The 10,287-nt window shown below is 43.5% G+C and overlaps 1 pseudogene; it reads left to right on the top strand.

Annotated features, from left to right (window-relative positions):
- The first annotated feature begins 3,790 nt into the window (after positions 1-3,790).
- LOC144373177 (malignant fibrous histiocytoma-amplified sequence 1 homolog pseudogene) lies at positions 3,791-7,748 on the top strand (annotated as a pseudogene).
- Positions 7,749-10,287: the final 2,539 nt, after the last annotated feature.

Raw genomic sequence — 10,287 nt, 5'->3', positions numbered from 1 at the left:
CAGGCACATGTGTATACACATGTGTGTATATGTGTTTGTGTGATATGGAAGGGAGAGATTTTGTATATAATTGGTTTTAGAAAGCTGAATTTCACTGTTTACAACTTCCGTAATAGTAAAGGTTGACATTTTGAAAGGAAGTTTATCCAAAGAATTTAGAAATACTAATTTGAAGTGAATGATCACATTTAGAAAAATTCTACATTACCAGTTATCCTTTATGAAGCAAATTTTATTACATTAAAATATTTATTTAGTTAATTGATTCATTTATCTCTTGTAACTCTAGAGTACAGATATTAGAAATAAAGCAGATGTTCTGATTTTATTAGAATGTAAAAAGCTAAAAGACTAGTCCTATATTAACAATGAAAATTGTCAGAGGTTCTACACAATAATGTTTTTCTTTAACTTATCTTAGATCAGAGTTCAGGAAGGAACTAAGAAACAAAGGTTCCATGAGATGGCAAAAAATGATGCATATCAGTTTCTCCTTGCTTGAGTATAGGAAAAAAAAGGTTTCCATAGAAGAAAATGAGGTTAGTATGGGCATAGTGTTGCATGCCTGTAATACTAGCAGTTTGGGAGTCTGAAGCAGGAGGATCTCAAATTCAAACTCAGCCACAGTAAAAGTAAGGTGCTGAGCAACTCAGTGAGACCCTGTCTCCACATAAGATACAAAAAATAAGCCTGAGGATATGACTCAGTTGTGGAGTTCCCTTAAGTTCAATCCCCAATACTGTACCCCCCCCCCCAAAAAAAAAGAAGAGAATAAAGTTAGGATAGGAAAAAATGTTCATGAATTTCTAAAGAGTGAATATTGATAAAGGTATCAGAGTAGACTAACTAGAAGCTCTAGAACAGATGAGTTCGGTCCCCACTCCCCCAAACACAAATCATCTTCACAGGTCTATAATAAGTGATAATAATGAACATAAGAACAGTAAAAGAAACTGAATAGAACCCCCCTTAATGACAGGAATGGACAAAAACAAGATGACCAGCAGCTATTGAAGCACTATTATAAAATTCTGCACACCTTCTCAAGTTTTTCTCTCTTACAAAGCATAAGTCTTGAATTCCTTCAATAGGAGTAGTCAAATTTCTCATCCTACTCAGATCTGCTGATGTAAATAGAAACAAAGTCTACCTGTCCCCAGGATGAGTAGAAACCTTCCGTTCAATCCTGAGAACTTTCTCAGACCTGGTGCTTCTGGGAAAGTACACAGCCAGCACTTCTGGCCTGTAAAACTAGTTGGAAAACATCTTTGGGTATAAAAGACTAGTCTCCTACCATGGGCAGAGGGCAGAAAACGGTTTCCTGTCCAAGGTTTGCTATAGATACAAGACACAGGTTGGTTTCTACCATCTCACTAGGGACAGAAAAACTGGCACATCCACAACTTAGAGGTCCAGAGGCTCAGAGGCCTTCCCATTGGCACACATATATGTAGGGTCAGGTGAAAGTTGAGGTAGATCAGAAACAAAAAGATCACCTAGAGAAGAACAGCACACCATTGGTAGAATCTGCAGACTGTGTTGTACAGAGGAAAATGACAGCAACAGTAACAGCAAAGACAGGTCAATTATGGACTGCGGTATTCCACTTTTATGTTGCACATCAAACAACCACAAATTCTGCAGCTCAAAGCAACATGCCACAGTAATTATCTTACAGCTTTTTGTGGGTCAGGAGTCTGGAAGTGACTTTTTTGAGTCCTCTGCAAAGCTAAATCCAAGCTAAATCCCATACAGGACACTCAGTTGGAGGCTGAGCTGACAATTTCTTATAAAGTTAAGCATGCCCTTACTATATGATCCAACAATCTCCCTCTTTAAGTCTTTTCACAAGAAAAAAATAACATAAAAATTAACAATTTATATGTGTACATGAATGTTGACAGCAATTGAATTCACTTAGCAAATCCTAGAAAGACTCAGATGTCTGCAAAGAAATTTTGGTCTATTCATACAGAACAGTATTGCTTAGCAATAAAATGAATTATTTACCATTAAAAATAATGATGACTCTCAAAAAGTTTTTTAAAAATCTAAACAAGACATAAATAAAGGTTATATCCTATAAGATTTGATGTAAAATGTATCCTAAAACAGGACAAAATGAAAGGATAGGAAATATTCAGTTAAGGAGAAAATAATTTCCCCACAAGGGAAACTAGAGATCATCAAAATGTGATACATCTTAGTTGTGTTGTATACATACAACTATATACACTGCCCAAATACACTGAATCCATACCACTGGAAAAAGAACAAATTTTATTGCATTTAATTTGTACTTAAGTAAATTCAAATTTAATAACAGGAAAAAATAACTAGAAAAATTGTGTCATTTAAGCATTTTGATATTATTTTGTTTTAATATTTGACAAATCAATAAATTTATTATTCAAATCTCAAAGAATTGTGTTATTAATACTCTATGTGTATTATATATTGTGGTATAATAAATTATCACAAATTTAGCAGTTTAATGTACCACACATATTTTTGTTTTCACAATTTCTGCAATTGGCTTTCAGTCTTGAGCACAGAGAGCCCAACTTGGAGAGGATCCCTTTCCATGTATGTGTTATTATTGATAAGATTCAATTTCCACAGGGTTGTTAGATTCAGAGCCTCAGCTCCTGACTGCTTGTTTGCTGAAGCCCTTAGTTCACTGCCATGTGGGTCTCCCCACTATGGTGACTTGCCTTCTGAAAAGTGACAGCACTGACATGCAGTCACTTTTGTAGTGTTTCATAGGCTACAAGCATGCTCAGGTCCCACTCACATTTAAGGGCTAGGGATTTGCAAAAGGGCTGTTTGCTAGGAGGTTCTGACTTGTGTGGGCCATGTGAGAAGCTCCCTGCCACACCAGTAGTAATATAAATGCAATGAATACAGTTTGATATATGATATGTAGAAATAATGTGACTAAACTGCATAAGGATAATTAAAAGAGTAGATAAAAGTTAAATTAAACTATTTCATATAGTTGATAATTTGTTCCATATTTTAATTTCCCAGAAATAAATACTAGGAAATCATACATTATATTGTAATTATTGTGATATAGATTTTCTTTAAATAAGTACACTGTTTTATGACTGTGTTTCTGGATATTTAACACAATTTTGATCTGTCTCAGGCACACCATATGTTTAATTGTCTCCATTTCACCCAGTATTATGTACAATATTACATAAAAAGATATTTTATCTTAGGAAGTTGTATCTTTGAAGGCAATAATACCTATCATTATAGTTCTGTGCTTGCTTGTGGTTAGGAATTTTTACATATAATTTTATTTATTGTCTGGTTAAGCAAAAACACAAGAATTTGTTTATCTACTTTTATTAACATAATATCAAGATGTGTGATAACAGATTAATATTAATTTAAAAGGTCATTCCATATTTGGCCAAAATATTTTATGATACATACTGAAAGGGCTCTAGCAAAAATTGTTAAACAACATTCATTGGCTTTTTTTATTCTTATTTTGATTTTTGTTTCTTTCTAGAAGACATAATAATACAGTAGTTTTTTTAAAAAAAGCTAGCTTCAGATATTTTTGTTTGTTTGTTTTATATACAATTTTTTTTGTATGTGTGTGGTACTAAGGATTTAACCTAGGGTTTAGTTTCCACTAAGCTACACCCCTAGCCCTGACATATACATATATATAAAATTTTTATCTTGGTACAGGGTCTCAGTAAGTTGCCCAGGCTCTCTTTGAACTTACGATACTCTTGCTTCAACTTCCCTAGTTGCTGAGATTTCAGGCATGTGCCACTTCTTCCAGAATTATATTCAATTTTTAGGTCAAAATCTAAAATTTAGGACGCGCTCGCGCTCCTGCCGGAGCCCCAGGGAAGCGGAGACAAGAAGGCGCCGCCGCCCCCTCCTCGCGGCTGCTCCCCGGCCCTGCGCCCGCAGCATGCCCGCCTCGGAGCTGAGCGCCGCTCTCCTCCCAGAGCTCCTGGAGGCGACAACGCTGCCGGCCCGGGGCTGCGGCTGCAAGGGTAGCGGGGCTGGAGTTGGGCACCCGGGCGCCGCAAGGCGGGCGGAGCGGAAGGAGAAGCAGGCATCCTCCACGGTGTGGCGGGTGGCGGAAAATGCGAGCTACACTCCGCACCGGCCTCCACCTCCCCCCACGCCGCGTGCTCAGCGCCCCCCAGAGCTGCTCCGGTGGCCCCCGCCCCTCAGCTGCGGGCGCTGAGCCGCTAGCTGCACTAGGACCCATAGCCACTGGCCACCGAGGGGCGGAGGCAAGGGAGGAGTGGGAGCAAGAGGGCCCGGGAGACAGGCGCCGGCCCGAGTGCAGCACCGCATGCAGCTGCGGGCTCCCGCGCCCGCGTGAGGGTTTCTGTCCCTATCGGGGACATCGAGGTGCTGAACCTGGGGAACAACGGCCTGGAGGAGGTGCCTGAAGGGCTGGGGTCGGCGCTTGGCAGCCTACGCGTCCTGGTCCTGCGCAGGAACCACTTTGCCCGGCTGCCCACTGCGGTGGCTGAGCTTGGCCACCATCTCACGGAACTGGACTTGAGCCACAATCGGCTGACAGCCCTGGGCGCGAAGGTGGTGAGTGCCCTAAGGGAGCTGCACAAGCTGAACCTCAGCCATAACCAGCTGCCTGCTCTGCCCTCCCAGCTGGGCGTCCTTGCCCACCTGGAGGAGCTGGGTGTTAGCTTCAACCGACTGGCGCACCTGCCCGACTCACTCTCTTGCCTCTACCGCCTGCGCACCCTCGATGTGGACCACATCAGCTCACTGCCTTTCCCCGGCAGCTGCTGCAACTGGCGACCCTGGAGGAACTGGACGTGTCCAGCAACTGGCTGAAAGGCCTACCTGATGATATCAGTGCCCTGCGTGCCCTCAAGATCCTCTGGCTGAGTGGGGCCGAGCTTGGCACTCTGCCCATCGGCTTCTGCGAGCTGACCAGTTTGGAGAGCCTCATGCTAGACAACAATGGGCTGCAGGATCTGCCCACCCAGTTCAGCCAGCTGCAAAGACTCAAAATGCTCAATCTCTCTTCCAACCACTTTGAGGAATTCCCTGCACCGCTGCTGCCCCTGGCTGGTCTAGAGGAGGTTTACCTTAGTCGCAATCAGCTCACCTCAGTACCATCCCTTATCTCGGGGCTGGGAAGGCTTCTCACTCTGTGGCTGGATACCTGCCCGATTCCATTGTGGAACTGACCCGCCTGGAGGAGCTGGTGCTACAAGGGAACCAGATCGCGGTGCTTCCTGACAACTTTGGCCAGCTCTCCCATGTGGGATTGTGGAAGATCAAGGACAACCCACTGATACAGCCCCCTTACGAGGTCTGCATGAAGGGGATCCCCTACATCGCGGCCTACCAGAAGGAGCTGGCTCATTCCCAGCCAGCTGTTCAGCCCCGTCTCAAGCTGCTCCTGATGGGGCATAAGGCTGCAGGAAAGACCTGGCTCCGACACTGCCTCACCGAGGAGGTAGTGGAGGGAAGCCATGCAGGAAGGGACAAACAGAAGAACTACTCACTTTCCCCTCCTGCCAGTAGCAAGGGTATTGAGGTGACCAGCTGGACAGCTGATGCCTCCAGGGGTCTGAGGTTCATCGTGTATGATTTAGCTGGTGATGAAAGCTATGAGGTGATTCAGCCCTTCTTCCTCTCCCTGGGAGCCCTGTATGTGCTGGTAGTCAACTTGGCCACCTATGAACCATGCTGCTTTCCCAGTACTGTGGACTCCTTCTTGCATCGGGTCGGGGCCCGGGTACCTCATGCTGTGATGTGCATTGTGGGCACGCATGCAGACCTATGTGAGGAGCAGGAGCTGGAGGAGAAGTGTCTGGATATTCACCGCCAGATTGCCCTGCAGGAGAAGCACGATGCCTAGGGCCTGAGCCGTCTAGCCCAGGTGGTTGATGAGGCCTTGGCCCGGGACTTCGAGCTGCGCTCTGCCAGCCCCCATGTAGCCTACTATGGTGTTTCTGACAAGAACCTTCGGCGACGCAAGGCCCATTTTCAATACCTGCTCAACCACCGGCTGCAGATCCTCTCTCCGGTATTGCCTGTTAGCTGCAGGGACCCCTGACAATTGTAGCGCCTTCGAGACAAGCTGATTTCTGTAGCTGAGCACCGAGAAATCTTCCCCAACTTACATAGAGTCCTGCCTGGATCCTGGCAGGTGCTGGAGGAACTGCATTTCCAACCACCACAGGCACAACGATTTTGGCTAAGCTGGTGGGACTCTGCACGCCTGGGCCTCCAGGCAGGGCTGACTGAGGACCGAATAGCCCGGCCCTCAGGGAGCATGTCTTCCACAACCTCACCTGCCTCATTGACATCCTCAATGTCTTTTTCCAGCGGGATGCTTCCTTGCTGCTGCATAAACTGCTACTAGGGACCAGTGGAGAGAGTGAGGGGGAGGGGGAAAGCTCCCCAGTGATGTCGCTGCCCACCCAGAGCCAGGACCTGCTCTGGGCCACCCAGCTCCATCACTATGTGGAGGGCTTTCTGCTGCATAGGCTCCTGCCAGCCCATGTTATTCAGTTGCTGCTTAAGCCTCATATCCAGGCTCAGCAGGACTTGCAGCTGCTGCTGGAGCTGCTGGAGAAGATGGGACTCTGTTACTGCCTCAATAAACCTAAGGGCAAGCCTTTAAATGGGTCTACAGCTTGGTACAAGTTCCCATGCTATGTGCAGAACGAGGTGTCCCATGCAGAGACATGGAATAATGGGACCAACCTAGTGGGGCAGTCTTTTGTGGCTGAGCAGCTGCAGATTGAATATAGTTTTCCCTTTACCTTTCCACCTGGGTTGTTTGCACGCTACAGTGTCCAGATCAACAGCCATGTGGTGCACAGGTCAGATGGTAAATTTCAGATCTTTGCATATAGAGGAAAAGTTCCTGTGGTGGTGAGTTACAGACCTGCCAAGGGGGTCCTGCAGCCAGATACCCTGTCCATTGCCAGCCAAGCATCATTACCAAATATATGGACTGCATGGCAAGCCATCACCCCCTTGGTAGAGGAACTGAATGTCCTACTTCAGGAATGGCCTGGACTGCACTACACTGTGCACATCCTCTGTTCTAAGTGCCTTAAGAGGGGGTCGCCCAATCCACACGCTTTCCCAGGGGAATTGCTGAGCCAGCCCAGACCAGAAGGAGTGGCAGAAATCATTTGCCCCAAGATCGGCAGTGAGCAAGTGAATGTTGCCTTGGTTTACCCACCTACACCGACTGTGATCAGCCCCTGTTCCAAGAAGAACGTTGGTGAAAAGCACAGAAACCAGTGACTTGTGGACTGTGGGATTTCCATGGAGAAAATAGAGCATCACAACTCACCTGGGAACCCTCTGCACCTCCAAGCACAGGCTAGGCACTGGAGTGAAGACCAGCTCAGGGTGCTTCCAGAGGACCACCACAGAGGTGTGGAGGGGGCTGAGGAAGGACAGAGAGGGCATGGAGCTAAAGTTTCACAACCGGAACATCAGAACTGTGATCCTCCAAGGAGAGCGCTACTTGAAGAAAAGAAAAAAAAAAAAAAAAGTTCGAATGGCTTCTCAGGGATTTTGTTTTCCGTGCACATATAAGCCATAGTTACAGTACAGTGCTAGTATTTAGAGCACTCGGGTTTCAGTTATGTTCAATGTGAAAGAGGAATCAACTGACATTCATTGCTGTTCCGTAACTAGTGTAAACTATGTATATGTTTATCTTTATTTTTATAATATGCAAATACATTTAAATTTATACCGTTTGAAGCTTCTAGCGTTAGTTAACACTGGGTGCAATATTTTGCATGAGAACTGTGCCAAGATGGGGCTGATTTCTTATTTTAGTATGAGACATTATTTTTTGTTCTTTTCTTTATTCTTTAATCGCCTTCTCAGATTTAAAAAAAGAAAAGAAAAAAGATGTCTGTGTATCTGTTAGCCCACGGATCTAGTGTTGCTTCGTAGATTGCCAGTCATCCACAGGATCCTTCAACATGCATATCAGGCAGTGTCCCTTCCCATCTTTATCCAAGGTTCCTGCCTGTAAGTCACTGGGCCTGGTGGCAGAAGCATTCCTGTTCCTTACCCACATATCATTAGTGTTGAGGCAGAGACGGGGTGCTCTTCTGGAACAAAGAGTTCATGGAAAACCTCAGTTAGTGTAGCTTAAGATCATCAGGAGTCCGTTTTGAATCATGCAAGGGGCTCTGCTAATTATTACCTCTCTTTTCTAGAACAGGTCCAGAATTTAGCAGAGCACTTGGTGAGCCCTCCACATCTGGTCTGTGGGACCTTCAGGTAGTGAGCTCCTAGCTGGAGAACATAATCCCACACTGGCTATTCATACAGAGCCTCTTGTAGGACATCTACTGCCAAGAACTAGTAAAACGCTTGTTTTAAAATCTCCAGGAGGTAAAACTTAAAAAGCAAACCCTACAAGTTGCTCTCTAGCCTCTCCTAATTGGGGCCAAACAGCATATGCTGCAGTAGTAGCACATTCTTTGAAGAATGTAAAGGACTCTGTTTACATCTGCCTCCTTTGTGTGTTGATAGAAAATGTGCAAAACTGTTTCTCACCAGGGTCAGACAGAAGAGCGAGTCAGCTGGTGTTACTCTTTCACTTTGTTTAGAAAGCACTGACTCTTGGAATGCCACAGTGGTCTCCACATGTTCAAAAGAAAGAATGAACAAGTGGGCTGCATTTCACAACCTCACAAATCAATTTTTATAAAATATTTTGTGCCCCAGGAGTTAACTTCACTGACTCCAGAAGCCCTGGTTATGATTTCCTTATCATCTTAAAATCAACAGTGGGATCAGATTGTTTTTACATTTTTTTTAAATACTTGAATATATGACACTTCAAGTTGGAGATTTCATTTTCCTTTTAGAACAGAATCATAAGATTAATCTGGTTAATCCTTTTGTCACAGTTCGTGTGTGTGTGTGTGTGTGTGTGTGTGTGTGTGTGTGTGTGTATAAACTGAATGGTAACATTTAATTGCTTTATGGACCATTGAATTGTTGGGCAATAGGGGTTTTTTTTTAATTGGCATGTGACAGTACTTACACTGTCTAATCAACCGACTTGACCAGTCCTTTGAAAGAGACTCCCAAGCATATGACTTTGGGCCAACTTCCCTTAGGGCCATATAAATGGAAATAATGCCCCTTTGGGTGACATACTCTCCAAGTGTTTGCTATTTTCACGAACATAAATGCCCATGTTCTCAATATCTGCTCTTTTTTGACCAGTCATGTTTTGTGCTGTCATCTGAACCCTAGAGAAGCAGTGTAAGAGGAAACCTTGCTGCCATGTGTGTTTCGGCCAAAAGGTCCACATGAGAAGAGGGTCATGTGACCACAAGAAGCTCCAGAAAAAGCAAAGCATGAGAACTTGCTTCAGCATGGGGTGTGGGTTGGAGATACAGAAAACACTCTGCTCTACAGGAGTTTTCCACAATGTCTGTGTAGGAAATTCCGTTTTCTCTTTCAACACCCAGGAAGATTTCAGCGGCCCACAGAGGCTGATAGGCAATTCACTAAGCACAAGAAGAATTTTTTTTCCAACCACGGAGTCCCTGGCTTCTCAAAGAAATGCCCTCCAAGTTTGTTATGGTTTCTATTCCTGCAACTTGTGGTATCAGAGCCACTTCCTGGAATTGTAAAAGTGCTGCCAGAATAAATGTTTTTCCCCTTCTAAGAAAAAAATGACAGTGCTCATATTTGACACTTGTGCATTGGACTCTCTTTTGAATGAATAAAGAGGAAAGGGTTTGGTGTGATTCCTGATGGAGTGTGTGATGTTTTTCATGCCAGAGTCTGTGAATTGTAATTGTGGTTTCTCAGTTCACTGTGGTATTTGGGCAGAAATTTAAAAAAATAATAATACAAAAAAAAACTCAATAAAAATACAAAGAAATGGTTAAGCAATAAAAAAATCTAAAATTTATTTCTTTACATTTATTGATTTAATATTAATTTCTATCAGCTGCTTATTTCTATATTTTTGACATAATTTCCATTTACATTTAATTCTATTTTAAGGTCTTTAATTATTTCTAAATAATGTTCCTTAATGTAGAAACTATTCTGTAAAAAAATGGGTTATAAGACTATTTTTCAAATTTAAAAATCAATTGTTTGAAGTCTTACAGTATTTCTAGTCATTTCATTAAATTATTCCACTATTAAACATTTTATCTTGTAAAATTATTATTCTATAAAAAAGATATTTATTAATAAAACCATATAGTCTACTTCCCAAAAGCTAAGAAAAAATTATTCCTCCCACTATGTTAT

The sequence above is a fragment of the Ictidomys tridecemlineatus genome, unplaced genomic scaffold (genome assembly GCF_052094955.1).
Source record: "Ictidomys tridecemlineatus isolate mIctTri1 unplaced genomic scaffold, mIctTri1.hap1 Scaffold_284, whole genome shotgun sequence".
NCBI lineage: Eukaryota > Metazoa > Chordata > Mammalia > Rodentia > Sciuridae > Ictidomys > Ictidomys tridecemlineatus.
The sequence above is the reverse complement of the archived record's forward strand: the minus strand, read 5'-3'. Positions and strand labels throughout refer to the sequence as shown.